Source organism: Hemitrygon akajei, chromosome 11 (genome assembly GCF_048418815.1).
Source record: "Hemitrygon akajei chromosome 11, sHemAka1.3, whole genome shotgun sequence".
In the NCBI taxonomy this organism is placed as follows: domain Eukaryota; kingdom Metazoa; phylum Chordata; class Chondrichthyes; order Myliobatiformes; family Dasyatidae; genus Hemitrygon; species Hemitrygon akajei.
In genome coordinates this window covers 126,409,720-126,426,126 of record NC_133134.1, presented here as the reverse complement: position 1 = coordinate 126,426,126, position 16,407 = coordinate 126,409,720, and the positions used below count along the sequence as shown (strand labels likewise).

The 16,407-nt window shown below is 37.0% G+C and overlaps 1 protein-coding gene across 2 annotated transcripts in view; it reads right to left on the bottom strand.

The window, feature by feature from the left end:
• The window catches only part of tshz2 (teashirt zinc finger homeobox 2), a 538,497-nt gene that overhangs the window by 115,503 nt on the left and 406,587 nt on the right, over nucleotides 1-16,407 (bottom strand). The window lies entirely within an intron of this gene.

Sequence of the window (16,407 nt, the reverse complement as noted above, 5' to 3'; positions counted from 1 at the left end):
CAAGGGCTTATTCATCCGGAATCTAAATGGTCTCTAATGTCTTTGACTATCAACTTCGAATATAGTACTATATCTGCATTTTTAAACATTCATTTTTCGATATCTGAATTTTAAAAATTCTTTTATTCTGAAGACAGGATGCTAAAAATATAATTGTCACATTTTTAAGGTTGTAAATTGGAATGGTGGATGATTTAACACAGGAACTGAAACAACATTTACACTTCAGAACCAGAATATAGAGAAAATAGCTGACACACAGTGAATCTCAAGAATGTAATCCAATCAAGACATTTATCTGATAGCAACATTACAGATTAGATTATAATCCTGAAATTGCTCCCTTTCTATAATACGTACAGTTTAATTTGTTAGTGAGGTTTTATTCTGTTTCTCAAGCTGTGTTTTTGCCAATGATGGCTGACATGCATCTTCATTATCTCACATCAAGCAAGATGACACTTACAAACGAATCAGAATGTCGCATTCTGTCAACTGAATAGTATTAGCAACTTTGATTCCACTGCTGAATACCAAAGTTGACCACAGCCTGCCTGTGCTGAAAGCCCCAGTTATGGCATTGCAGTTATGAAGCCAGTAAAACTTGTAATGGCCTTTTATAAACCTCAGTGAGGTTATGAATGTTGTACGGCGCTTACATTATCACTGCAGAAAGATTTTCCTGGTGCTGGGAAGGAAATCTAACTCTGGACTGATTGCTGATACATCAACAAGCAAGGGCAGCATTGTGTTTTTCTAAAGGCGTGGCGGAAGTAGGAAGAGTCTTGAAAGTGTGAGGAGCTAGAAGTGCCCTGTGAATCTTGGATTCATTGAAGAGAACATGGGTGTAAGGAAATGGTGGATTGAATATTGAAAGCAGAAAGAGCAGCAAATGTCTTTGGAACTAGCAGTGATATTCAGTACTACCACAAATAACTGGCACATAGAATGAGAGGAGATTCAGTGCTGTTAAAATGGTTGACTATTTGCCACCACAGATCCTCGAGTACCCAGCAAGCTACCACTGGGCCTTTTGTCACATACACTCACTGTCATGTGAGCATGTGATTTTTTCTTACCAACACAAGCTTGGATAAAACTCAAATCTTTTTCACTCTTCCAACTCCTTTACTACATGGGTAAGAACTACCCTACAAGAATCGTTAATTTAAGAGACAATGTATCAACATTCGATGCTTGGGATATGGAGGCAATTATACTTCATACCTGCAGATGCTTAACATGCCAGGTGAAATTAGCAGAGAAACAGAGCAACTGAAATGCAAGCACAGAAAAAAAGTGTTGCAAAGTCTGAAAGCATTACCAGAAATGCTGACAATTGTGTTTGGGGCAATGAGAAAATCAGTGGCAGAGGGCAAGATTGGAAGTGAGGTGACACAAAAAGAATGGTAAAACCTAATGATCATAGTCTCATTCTCTTTTTGTGTTTATTCAACATGCTCAGCAGAAATGTCACACCGTATTGCTCAACAAGATCTTTCTCGTCATATGGGATGCTTTGCAAAAAGAGGCCAACCTTAACAATCGATTAATAATGGGAAAATAAATTAAAGATACAAGACAACCATGACTTAATTGGAGCAGGTTCATGGACTGTATGGTGATCTAGTTTTGCCGAAATATTTTGTAACAAATTCTGGACAATCATTACAAGTTTGGGATTACTTTTCTTTGACGAGGGGAGTTTCGTTAGAGGAAAAACAGAAAGTTACCTCAAAAAGCATCTCTGCTTGATTGTCCTGAACATGCTACATAGAAGTAACTGCATATTTACTGCCTTTATTGCAGCTCCATTGCAATGGTTTAATGCAACAATCTACTTGGCTGTGTAGAGAGGGGAAGGGGTGAGGTAGGGTTTGTGACCAGAGTCACACATTTTGATTAACTAAAAGAGCAGGAAAAGTTGTTTAATGAGTTATGATCTGCAATGTAGTTGATGATGATACCTGAATAGTAATTTTCAAGAGAAAATCTGATATATTCCATACTTGGAATGGGAAAATAATCCAGACCCAACTAATCTATGTGGAAAGACTAGAGATATTGAACTAATCTTTCAAACAATCCAGCAAATGGACAATAGTTTGAACAATCTTAATCTGTGCTTGATGCATTACACAAAATCATACCATAAGGTCAGGCATTCAGATCCCAGACTAACCTTTGGAGATGACAGGTCATTACAATTCAAATTTAACTTAGTTTGGAAATGTAGAGTTACATCTCTGTGATATATATTTCTAAATATAGTATGAATTATCATCATGTTGACCACAGATAAATAAATAGCAGCAAATTGTAACTGAGCTGTAAACTCACTTAATATTGTATTCCTTTATTCTTTCATGATTAACACAATATTAAGTACACATTTTAAAATATAAAGGACTCACTTTTGTGAACTTTAGTTCCGAATGCTATCTGTTTACTTTTTATTGGTTGCAATATTTGTCCTTCTTTTTTGGACATTGGGTGTTTGCCGTCTTCTTTTTAATGGGTTCTATTGGGTTTCTTTTTTTGTGGCTGCCTGCAAGGAGATGAATCTCAACGTTGTATATAGTATACATAGTTTGATAATAAGTGTACTTTGAATTTTGATTTGCATAGTACTGCTGCAGCAAAGATAATTTCACGACATATGCTGGTGATATTAAACCTGATTCTAACTCTGAACTTTGGCTTTCAATGATCATATAGCAATATACAATCCCATTTTCAATAGCTCAACCTGCCTCAGTAGGCAATGTTGTCACCATCATTGAAATAGCAATTTTATCAATGAAACCACTTGGGGTAAGGAGATTGATTATTTCAACTTCTGCACACCATGAAATATAGACATGTGTACTGTAAATACATACAGCATTAAAATTGCACACAAAATATGGCATTACACTAGCTTTTTGTTCCACTGCTATCCCTATTATATAGCATAGGTATCAGACAAGATGTAAGATAACATAGATATTAGATAAGTCACAAACACCACATTATAATGAGGGCATGTTATACATTGTAAATGTACTTTGCCAAAATTATCCAGCCAAAAATACTATAATTGCAACTCTATTGTTTGCACATTCAAAGAAAACATTCTACATGCCACTGCAGACAGCTGTCTCTATAAATGATGTATATATACAGTAGCTTCGACAACTCCAATAGTTATATGGACAGTGGGTTGCAGTGACACATGGAGCATAATAATCTTCTAAACGGCAGGGAAGCAAGGAGTGACAAAGCTGCAGAATTATTGGGTGACTCACATCTGCCAGTTTAGCTTTTCTGTCCGACTATACATAACATCACAATCTTAAGAAATTTAAAGAAAGAAAAGATCATTCAAATCTTGCTGATAAACATATGATTGATTGAAATGCCTAACACTAGTTTCCTCTTTTTTTCTACATAGAAATGGAGTAACTGATCTTTTATTCTAATTCACGATCCGTTCACAAAATTGAAAGAATGTATGGCTCTGAAATTCTCCTGTCCTAAAAATGCAATTTTGTTAGGAATTCTGAAAAAGAAGGCAATTATGATGCATCTGCAATAATGATGTCTTAACACTCTTCAAGCAGCTAACAAGCCACTCAGCCAGCACAAACAGTGAAAGGTTTATTAATGTGGCTGTTGAGTATACAGTGTTTATAGATAATGGCCCAATAAATAGCAGCGAATAGCCCAATTCACCAATCAGGCCATGAGTCTATTGTCAACCTGAGTGTTACAGATGTTTGAAAGAGATAACTAGTTACAAATACACCAATGAGACAACATTCTGTTATTGAAAGAATGATCTCATACTCTTCAGCGTGGGTGAAGATTTGGGGTGAGAAAGCACATAAGGAAACTGCTTCATTTCAATGTGGGAACACAGACAGCAGTGTGCATTCCGTTATTTGATTTGCCTCACAGTATTGTCTATAGGGAGAAATAATTTTCTGTTGGAACCTCCTGGATCACAACATTCAAGATGAACATACCTGTAATATAGCAATGAGTAGAGACTGACTGCTCCACACACAAGCTGCAGTGTATTCTGCCATTCAGAATGTGGCAACAAAAGTACAAAAATGCCAGAGTAGCTGATTATATAGATTTGAACAAATGATAATATGCTTCTAAATTAAAAGAACTTGCGGTTGGTCCAGCAAACAGGACTTCCGGTACAGAAGAGGAAATAGATGTAGAACACTACAGCACAATTCAGGCCCTTTGGCCAACAATATTTTGCAGACCCTTTAACCTACTCTAACGTCAATCTAACCCTTCCCTCGTATAAAACCCTCCATTTTTCTAGTTATTTTCAGCAAATATGGATAGCAGGATCTGAATCCCAATGAGTTTAGCCACTGATTATTTGACACTCATTTGCAACTTACTCACTTGTTTTGATGGTAGCTAATATTGCATTCCCTTCAGTAATGCTATCTTTGACATTGTCTTCAGGGCATGGTTAAACATTTATTGACCAACACTAACTAATGGGAAGTTCTCTTTGAAGATTTTTGGTAGCTACATTCGGTGTTAGGTGTGAAATTCTATCATTGCAATCATTTACTGAAAAAGGTGTGGATGTGCTTGTCCAAATCAGGGTCCAAAACTTGGGAAGGATCTCAGAGTTGATGTTATCCGTGTGAAATTACAACCCCTGTTCTTCTTGATGATAGAAATTGCAGAAGAATCACCATCCCATTAAAATAGGGAATTGTTATTATACATTTTGAAGATTACTTTTTCCTAGCCCAAGTGATCCAGTGATGGAGAAAATGATGTTTAGCTCTGATCTATATAATTTTAAGATTTTGGGTGTTATAATTTCATCCAATCAGAATCATGGTGTTCATACCATTTTATGACAGATCACGCTTATAACGGCAGAGAAGCCTTTTTAGGCTTTAGAAGTGGAACTACCTATTGCAGAGATCTGAGCCTCTGTCCTATATTTCTAATGAATAATGATGGGTGTATTTCAGCTGCTTGTCAATGGCAGCTTCAGTAAGTTGACTTGGAGCACTGATTGGTGCTGAGAGGAGAGAGTGAACTTAATGCTGGTGGCAGCACGGAAGTCTTTCTTTCATTAGAGATGGTCGTCAGTTGGCACTCATGTGGCATAAATGTTCCATGTCACTTGTAAGCTCAATTCCTATTTTAGGCTCCAATGACCACTTCATTTTCAGAGTGACACAAAATTTCATGCAGATGAGATTCAAGAGCCTCATTACTGATGTTTGATGGAGGAAAAGCAATAGGCACTGAATCTGAATCTGAATGTATATCCCTGAAGAACCAATGAATCAATGTAATGATATGCATTTATATACTGTAGTTCCTTGTAGAATGTTTTGACTATAGTCCCTGTTGTAATATAAGAAACAAAGCAGTGAATTTTGTGCATTACAAACTTCTACAAATCCAATTAGTAGTAATAAGTAAGTCTGTTTTAGCAATGTCTGATTTCTCCAGCAATAACTAAACTCTTATGCTTCAAGCAGTATCATTCACTTGACAGGAAAATCTGGGTCTTGACCATCACATTTGAATGTAATCCCACAAAAGATGACAGTACTATCCATTGATATACAACTTACATGCAATTATCACTATCAGCTTGCTTCTGATTTAAGTTACCTGGAATTTACCCTTTGATCCCAATAACTTCAGCTTTTTTTTTATCATTGACATTTAAGAAAAACTTGGACAGGTACATGGATGAGAGGGGTTTGGAAGGATATGGTCCAGGTGCAGGTCAGTGGGACTAGGCAGAAAAATGGTTCGGCACAGCCAAGAAGGGCCAAAAGGCCTGTTTCTGCGCTGTAATGTTCTATGGTTCTATTGGTTTGACCTGATTTTGAGAACCACTCTTCTCACCTCTTCACTTGCGGCCAGATCTTGCAAAGTGAAGAGATTATAAGTTTACTTTGCTAACATAATAACCGAACCTTAGCAAGGAGGTTTATTTTGAATAGGCATTGTTTTATGCAATTATTGCCCAAATAGAATATGCTCTGTAAAATTATAGCTTTGTATTTCTTTGCCTTTCTGGTATGTTGACTGCTCATGTTCATTGGCAGAAGCCTTAACTGTGCTAATAATCTCTTCTGTTGCTGCTACAATTATTGGAGCTTAAGAGTTTCAGTGGCTTGCTACTGTACATTTTCATGCAAAAATCCAGAAGAAAGAAACAGGGAAAGACAGAAAGAGGTGATCCGAGCATAAAAGGCTGTGCAAAATTAGTTAGATATTCATTCTGATTGAAGTCTGCATCTTCTGCTAGAATTCTGACTATCTGGCATCTACAGTATCGCCGAATTGTGGTATTGCACTAGTCTTAATTTCCATATGTTCAAATGACACTGCCTAGTCAATCACTGTTAGCCTCAAGTTGTCCCTGTGAAGACGCATAATAATATCTGGCACTATTAAAATCTATCAACGTGATACTTTTTATGACACATTTTAATGCTTTTTCATGAACTTGCTTCTGACTGGTAATTAAATCACCTGTCTTTTCTACAGGACAGCATTGGAAAGCTGCAAGTGCAATTTGCAACACAGCTTTGTGACAATTTCTGCTCCTTCCTTCTTTCCAGTCCAGCAGTCCTTCTGAAGTGTTGTCTCTGCAATGCTGATAAATCAATCCATCAAAAAAAAAATTCCTCTGTGAAACTCAATCAGGAAAGGTCATGTTGGCAAGTGAGGAACAGATTAAATTAGCATAGAATTAGCCATGGAAAGTGAGTTCTGTCAAAATCATCATACTGCACAGCACAATTATAATATGTTAATTATGCATTTCATTAAGGCAGTGCTCTTTGAATTCTAGATGAAATGTCACTGGAGTCGGTATCCAAAAAGAAAGGAAGATTGCAGGACGAAACTTCTTTCTGCATTATGTGACAACTTTATGTATCAAATATGGATGAACTCTATATAATACTGTTGCAGCCCTCTAAACTGACCATCTTTGTATGGATGTTCAGCAATGCAAGTGTCTCAGTAACATCAGCCATAAATAGGACAACCCTTCCCTTTTAGGGCAATGGCACAGCTGAGCAAAATTAGTGGAGAGGCTAATAAGGTGAAAAGGCAATGTTATTCTGAAATAGTATATAGCACCCATCTTCCAAGTAAAATCCTAGACGTCAGCATTCCAGATGATAAACGGGTTTATTAACTACTTCAGTCACCTCGATTCTCCCATTTTCTTTGCTGATTGAATACCTTACTTTTAATTGATGTCATCCATAACTGTTAAATCAGCCGCAGAAAACTGTAAACTCAGTCAACTCCATCATGGGCACTAGCCTCCCCAGCATCCAGGACATCTTCAAGGAGCGATGCCTCAAAAAGGCAGCATCTATCACTAAGGACCCGTATCACCCAGGACTTGCCCTCTTCTCATTGCTACCTTCAGGGAGGAGGTACAGGAGCCTTAAGACACACACTCAATGATTCAGGAACTGCTTCTTCCATCTGCCACAAAATATCTGAATGGACAGCGAATGCATGAACACTATCTCACTACTTTTTTTCTCTTTTTGCTTTATTTATTTAATTTAACTTTAAAAAAATACACACACACACTTCTTACTGTAATTTGCAATTTGCAAAGTATTGCTGCTGCAAACAAAAACATTACACAACATATGGCAGTGATATTAAACCTGATTTTGATTCTGATTCTGATTCCTGTGATTTAAGAGAAAGAACTTTTAAAAAACTAATTTTAAATATCTAACATATATAATAGAGCATACTAATCCAGGAGTTGGTACTTATAATCAGGATCAGGTTTAATATACCTGGCGTATGTCATGAAATTTGTTGTTTTGCAGCAGCAGTACATCTCAATACATAATAAAAAACTATATACTACAGTAAAAATATATTAACTTAAATAAGTAGTGTCTCTTGATTCATCAATGGCTTTTGCTTTGGATATGTCTGGTATGTTCTCAAAGGCACACACTCATCCACAGAGGTCTTCATGACTTAGTCATCATAATTTGATATGACTTATTCAGAGCATTCACAATAATTTTTGAGATCCTTATTTACAGCAGACTTAGATATTCTGAGGTTAAGTAATCTATTTTTAGGGCTGATTGGTTGGCCCTCATTTTACTCTAGAAACATGGATGCTTAATTCAGGAATTGGTTGCATGTTGTAGTTACGTTATGGTGTTGGTCCAGTAATGTTGATTCCAAAATAAAATCATGAAGAAAACACTTTCTGAAATTCAGATACCATTTTCGTCCAAAATATTAATAACAATGTTAAAAAGAGCTGGAGGAAAACTCTCATTGATTTGTTTCAGTGTTAGCAGAGAAAGTCAGAGAAGTATAGCATTTGTCCATTCTGCATCTTATATGTGCTAAGGTCCTTAACAGTATAATCTGTGAATTTTATTTTAATTGTCATAGACAACTTCGACTGAATGAGAATCATATGGAATGTTTTTGTTCTCTCAAATCCCCACCGAAGCAATGGAAATATTAAGACAAACTCTATAAGCTGCCAAATATATTTCACCTGCAGGGTTTTCACCAAGCTTCCGCTAGCATTTGGTGAGAAATAAGCTTGCAGTAAATGTGTGAATTAGAGGTATGCTGTGTTCAGATAGTGCACCAAGAATTAGCATTAGGCATCTGACCTGGTAAGGATGTGGGTTTCACATTCTGGGATGGGAAGCAAAATAGTTAAAACAGTAGAAAGATGTGTTGTTATTTTAACATGCAGCAAAATATTAGCACAGATGGTCTGTTTTCATTTTGTAAAAAGAAGTCCATGTCATTTTAGATAGTTTTATATTACTTAATGCATGCAAATTTTATCTTCACTCGTGGTAATTTTCCATTTACTTCAGTTACAACTTCAATAAAAATGTTCACGTATTAGTATTTCCTGGGCCATCAATAAACATGATCAGGAGAGAGCAGGGTATTTTCTGAAGTTTATAAAAATTAGTTTTATTTCCCTTTTATCTACTAGTACGGTAGTCAATTTTTCAGGAAATAGGTATGTTATAAATGTGCTCAGGCAAATGAATTTGTGAGTTTTTTCAACAATATTGGGAAACAGTCAGAATGTAGTTTCAAAATGGAAGAACTTAACAATAAATCTCTTTAAAACTTTGACTGGAAATAGACCATTTTAAGAATTTAATGTAAAAGTGACTGCAATGATCAAATCCACAGATAATTCAGACCCAGCATGGTTATGCAAATACAGCAACCTGGCTTACTTTTTTGTTCTTTACCAAGGGGTACCAGGCACCAACTGTATGTACCCGCTTGATTTGGCAAAGATTAATATTGATACCATTAATACCAAAGATTAATGCCTATCTGAGAAGTTTTGATCAGGCAATTCACTCACTTAGCAGGGAGCAGAAATGATGCCATGTCATCACTGACATGGGGGAAAAAAATGTGATGTTATAAGCAGCAGTTCCCTATGCTAAAGTTGCACCCGACTCACAAGGTCGAAAAGGAGATTTAGGTTGTAAGTAAATTATTAATTTTTTTCTATAAAATAGGGTTGAGTTCCCCTTTTAACATAAGCATCATGGAGATTCAATCTGTCAAGCATCATCTTTGATATTACTCGTCTGTCTGCTGTCTCAGCAATCATGCCTTTATGTTCAGAGGTAACGAGTTTCTGACTTCCAAGGCAGAAATTCTTGATGACACACAGACTTTAAATCCACTAATATAAACAAGGCTTAGAGTTCACACTTCAATCACTGTTCTCATGAATGATTTCCTACACTTTCTGCCTTTAAACTGGTAATCCTGACTTCATAGCCCCTGGATAAAGGCATGTGATTTCAGAGCTGTTTGTGAAAGCATACTCGCAGCTTAACCAGAGCAAGCACAGCTGTTCCACTTTTTACAGAGCATGAAGGGTTCAGTTTATCTGAGAAGGTGAAACTGGGATTTGATTCCGAGGAATGTACACAAGATACCAAGGAAAAGTAGGCTATAATTCCATTTAATACTCCAATCCAACTCAAGTGATGTCATAGATCCTTGTAGCTGCATAAAGTTCTGGTGTTGTGTTAAAGGTGAGTAATTAATGCCCATAAATGTGATAAAACAACGGTGGCTATTTAACATAAAATTCAAACCAAAGTTCGGTTACAATAAAAAGGGTCAGGATTATTACCACATTACTATCTAACAGCAAATTATAATTTTCTATTAGAATATTAAAGAATTCAAAAGATTGGCTTATGAGAAGACTACAGCTAAGCCAGTGCAAATGGTGGGCTAAGTAGGGTTTGGGAAAAAAGAGAAGCATTTTATAATAAAAATAAATTATTTTTAATACCATAACACCTATCAAATTATACTGTATAGCTTGTAGGCCCAACATCACCTTTGGGCTTTATTATTCTTTAGCTGCATTACCCCAAGTCAACTGTACTATATAAGGTGAAAATAATTGAAGTCAAACTAATTTTTAAAGAAATGGAATAAACTATATTATACACAATGACAAATTGCTGGCAGAGAGCTTAAGGCAATAGGTTAATCACTGGGTTCTGCTGATGTTCAAGCTTTACTTCTGAGACTCAGAACATCATCAGAACTAATTCATTGCGATATATACTTTCCCATATATGTTGTAGATATAGAATCTAATGAATAACTTGGTATCTGATATAAAAACCACATATTATTAAAATACTTTGGTTAATTACGTCAATATAATGCAATCTCATATCACTCAGTGAACTTCGGCTCTCAGAAGTCTATTCAGAATTTGCATTTCAATGAACAAAATAAAATTTTGAAGTAAAACTAGAAAAATTTTGACTAGAATACATAATTGAGAAGAACACTATTTATGAATCAAATAATGTGAATAAATATCTTTTTCTTAGTCCAGAGACAACTTGGACAGCTCAGTTGTAAAATCCTTTTCTTAATATAAATGGAATATCAGATAAAACTTCATTCTAGATTCCATTGCTGCTTCGAATGGATTTTGCACTCCCTCTTTGGGATTTCTTCATCCTAAATGATATTCAAGACAAAGTGAAGATTTCTCTGTATACGTTACTCCTTTCTTTGTATACTCTTAAATGCAGTGGTTAATATATCTGTGTCATATTCCTATGCAAGCAGCTCATTTAATTGTATTTATTTTATTTAGAGATACAGTGCAGAATAGGTCTTTCCGGCCCTTTGAGCTGAGCTACCCAGCAACTCCTGAATTAACCTTAGCTTTATCACAGAATAATTTACAATGACCAATTAACTTACTAACACTGTCTGTATGGGAACTGTGCTCCCCTCAGTCGCAGGACTCTGCAGAGAGTGGTGCAGACAGCCCAGCGCATCTATAGACGTGAACTTCCCATGATTCAGGACATTTACAAAGACAGGTGTGTAAAAAGGGCCCGAAGAATCATTGGGGACCCGAGTCACCCCAACCACAAACTGTTCCAGCTGCTACCATCCAGGAAATGATATTGCAGCAAAAGAGCCAAGACCAACAGGCTCCGAGACAGTTTCTTCCACCAGGTCAGCAGACTGATTAATTCATGCTGACACAACTGTATTTCTATGTTATATTGACTATCCTATTTATGCGTTATAAATTACTATAATTGCACATTACACATTTGAACGGAGACGAAAAGATTTTTACTCCCCATATATATGAAGGATGTAAGTAATAAAGTCAATTCAATTCAATTCAATCTTTGGATTGTGGAAGGAAGCCTGGGGCACCCAGAGAAAACCCACACATTCCTCAGAGCATGGCAGGATTGAACTCTGAACTCTGACGTCTCAAGCTGTAATAGTGTCACGCTAACCGCTATGTTACCATGGCACCAGCAGAATGAGGTTGTCCAGCAGTTTAAAATGGCAAATATAAAGCAGCACATTGAACATTATTGTGGTGCAGGGTGTAGTGCTGTTACCTTGGTTCAATTCTAATCTCTGGTGCTGCCCGTGGGGGTTTTGCATTGTCCCCTGTGAAGATATGATTCTGCCGAGTATTCTGTTTCTCCCTGCATACCAGAGATGTTTAGATTGGTAGGTTCATTAGTCCTAGTGTGACAGTGAGTTCGGAATGCAGGGAGAATTATGAAATAAGGGATAAGTGTGGGATTAGTATAAATGGTGTCCATTGTAGTCTTGACTAACTGAAGCAATAATAGAAATAGTCCATGAACCGGGTGCGTGGGGTCCTTTATGATATTGCTGGCCTTTTCCCAGCACCTTTCTACAGTATTTATGTACTGGTGGTGTAGTGGCATCAGCACCAGACTTCGAGGCGAATGGTCCAGGGTTCAAATCCAGCTGCTCCTTGTTTTTCATCTGTGCTGAGTTTGAGCATCAAGCTAGCATCATAGAAAAACCAGACAATATACTAAAGAAACGGCAAGGTTGCCACCCAATGTGCCACAGGGAGAGGAGAGGAACAACAACTATATATGTCCTTGATGACAGATAGGCCGGTGCCAGTGATGTGTTGGGCAGTTTTAACCACCCCTTGTAGAGTCCTCCTGTCTGCTGCAAAGTAGTTTCCATTCCACACAACAATACAACATAAACACGAGAAAGTCTGCAGATGCTGGAAATCCAAAGCAACACACACAAAATGCTGGAGGAACTCAGCGGCTCAGGCAGCATCTATGGGCCGAGACCCAATGGTTTTGCAAGTAATGCAACATGATAGGATTCTCTCAACTGCGCATCTGTAGAAAGTCATGAGAATTGATGTTCCTAGCTCATCTCTCCTCAGAAAGTAGAGGCATTGGTGAGTGTTCTTGACTGTGGTTGATGTGTTCTAGGAACATGAGAGGATGTGCAAGATGTGCCCTCCTAGGAGTATGAAACTGCTTGCAGTTTCCACTGATGTGAAGAGGGGCGTGACTAATGTGAGTTTCACCGAAGTTGATAACCATTTCCTTTATCTTGTTGACATTGAGGAAGAGGTTATTTGTCTGGCACCAGGCCTCCAGCTCTGCCCATTTCTTTGTCCATTTAAGAAAGCCTTGTACATCGAAATGAAGACCAGTAACAACAGTGAGAATGATTATTTTTCTGTCATATTTAAAGCAAAGGGAATGAATCAATTAATTTCTAGTTGATATATATTCATGGATTTATCCACGTCACTCTGCAGAGTATATAAATTCATGGATGGCTGTCTTCACTAGGTCATTGCAACCTTAATCCAAGTTGACTTTAGGCACTGCGGTATTTTTATTGGTAGCACTACCTGAATTATGTTTAGATGACAAATTATTCAAAATCATGCATTTCTGAAGGACAGTACAGAAGTCACTGTGGATCTTTTTTGCCTGAACCTGATAATGCATTTTTGGCACAACACATTTTGTCTAATATTGCATCACTAATTGTAAATAAAGTAACCCAGTAATCACATCATATTTTATAGTGGAAAATCTAGTAAGCAAAATGTATAGATAGTAAGGTTAATGAAAGCTAGGATATTTTTCACTTTGTCAATTTTCTCAGATATTTTTCTTCAGCCTGTAGCTTCATGAAGTCCATTCTTCTTAGGTACCACAGTTTATGACTTTTATTCATGCATGCACTAACTCAATGTCAATTGGTTCTTTAATCCTTGCATCATAACCGTTCTTGACCTGTCTTCACATAATGCCCATGCATGTGGGCAGATAGGTGCCTCAGGAAAAACCATCTCAAGATGGCTCACAACAGTGAAGCTTATTTTACCACAAACAAGAGGAAATCTGCAGATGCTGGAAATCCAAGCAACACACACTAAACGCTGGAGGAACTCAGCATTCCAGGCAGCAACTATGGAAAAAGCTATGGTTGACGTTTCGGGCCAAATCCTTTACTTTACCAGATTGTTTTCTTTTTCAACAAAGCTAATTCAATCACTCCTGAATGAACAGGTGAAAGCTATCACAATTTTTCCATTGAAGAAGACAGGTCAATAAGAGAGAACTTTCTATGATCATAATAATGTGGGTGCAATTTTGAAGCAGTAATAATGATTAAGATGGTGTGATAAGAACTGCATTACATTTCAAAAACAAGATTATACAAAAGAAACTGTTTTCGATACAAATGCTACATGGTGTGGATAAAGTATAATAATAATAAACAATGTTTGCATTCTCTTGTAAATTTGAGTGGTGGAAACATTGACAGATCTCACTTCTGATTCTTCAGTCAACTATTCCACTTGTCAACTGCATCCATTAGTTCTGAACTAAAATGCTGCACTCTTCTGAAATATCAAAAGAAGCAGGGCTTGAATGTTCAGAAGTTTAATGGTAAAACAGAAACTATTCTTCAAATATAGACCCAAGAGCACTGTGCATGGCAGCTGTGGAACCTCAGTTATCACTGCACTGAAGATAGAATTTAACGTTCCTTCACACGATTAAAGTGTGTAAGGAAATTCTTTGACCAGTTGTTAAAATATTATCATTTACACGGCTGGATATTTAATGAGTCAACACGAAGAAAATTATAAAAGTGGGTGTACCAAAACTTTAGAACCAGGAAAAATGTGCACAGTGTGCCTTGTAGGCAAAAAAAAAATGCTTATTTAAATTAAGTTTTTTTTCCCTCTGCTTAATGCAAAACAGAAAAAAAAAGCATCCTATATCAATAGAGAAATGTGGTTCCTATAAAGCAAATAGTTGGACAGTTGCAGTGGGCTTCACAGAACCTGCAGGAAGTCTCTGGGGGAATATTACCTTGCTCATTATTTCACTGATTGGCTTTATTTCGTCCGAGATTCTGCTGCACAATTCTCTGACAGCTGATGGGTGGCTTGCTGAGCCAATCCACCAGCTGCCGTCCGGCTCTGTCTCCAGGCTGCAGGGGAAAAGCAGCTCTCCTTCCTCTACCCTCCCTGACTCCTCTCCAGATCATTACACATGACAAAACAACCATCCTAATTATAAAGAGCTTTCCCAGCTCTGTCATCGTGACAATTACTGCACACAGAGCTCAATATTCACCGTGCTGCACATAGACACTAATGTATTGCAGCAGTTCATTTTGATGGTGCTGAATTGTTCCCCTGTGAATCTTTGGTTACATTTTGTTGGAATTTTTTGCTGACAGGGTTCAAAAGTTTAAGACTCTGGTGACAGAAGAGTGATTGCTGTTTAACTGAGAAAAGAAATTAGTAAAAGACTTTCCTGGATGGGGAGAGAAAAATCTTGCAGTAAATAAAGTGTAGTCCTGCTTTATGTAAAAAAGCTAAAGTGGGATTCTTTTGTCAGCAGAATTACAAATGCATTTGTACAGTTCCAATTCCTATTTGTTTGAAGGGTCACCATCAATATCCTTCATTGTTCTATCCCCAACTCATTTTAAGAGTAAGGAGTCATGGCTCTTAAAAAAAAACGAGTTCTTATACCTTGCTAACTGTTAGCTAATCAGTCGAACCCGTGCTTTGTTGCAGCACACATTTGTGAGGCATTAACTTCTGAATATCCCGGAACAATCAAGACGTGACAAATATTTAAAGTTTGCTATTTCTAATTAGGAAGAAAAGGAGCATGATATTATGTCTAAAGACATGCTTTACAACTGGCATTGTGTTAACAGTTATAATTTTTGTGAACAAAATGTCTACCTTGATAAACAGCTTAAACATTATTGAACGTTTATCAATAAAAATTCTTTGTAGCAGGTACAAGCCACAGTGGAAGAGACACATTTGATTATTCACATTGAAAGTTATGGTTCTGATGAAGGGTCTTTGACATGGAACGCTAGTTCTGCTTTTCTTCCCACAGATACAACCTGACCCGTTGAGTATTTCCAGCATTTTCGATTTTTATTTGTTGATCTATTGTCAGATATTGTAATGTAACTTTGGGACATGTATATGCATCAACTGAGTTACATTTTGAATCCTGGTGAGAAAGAAGCCAAAATAATTCTAGAAAGAGTCTGAATGTTATCTTTACTTAGAGGCTTGATCTGATTGACTTTAATAATGTAACTTCACATTAGTAAAACAATGTTGACTTCTGAATTGACTTTGTTAAACCCAACTATATTTTGTATCTGACTTCTGGCTTGACCCAAAGCCTTCTTTCATTCTTACCCATTACAATGCTCATTGTTATGTGAACTGCTTCTATGAGGCAGCAGGTTGCTGACTGTTTCCCCAAATTGCCAGCAATTTAGCCTAAGCTTTGGCTACCAGCAGCAGAGTCCTTCTGCAAGTTGATCCTCTTAGCTGCCCTGCTAAAAGGAAGCTCACTTTATCCTGAATGTGAAAGGAGGATGTGACATATGGGCAGGCTGACTATAAAAATGTATAATGAACTGATCAGTAGGTTGCTGCACATAAGTCAACTGAACTGCTGCAAATTGACTGCAGCTGACTAAGTT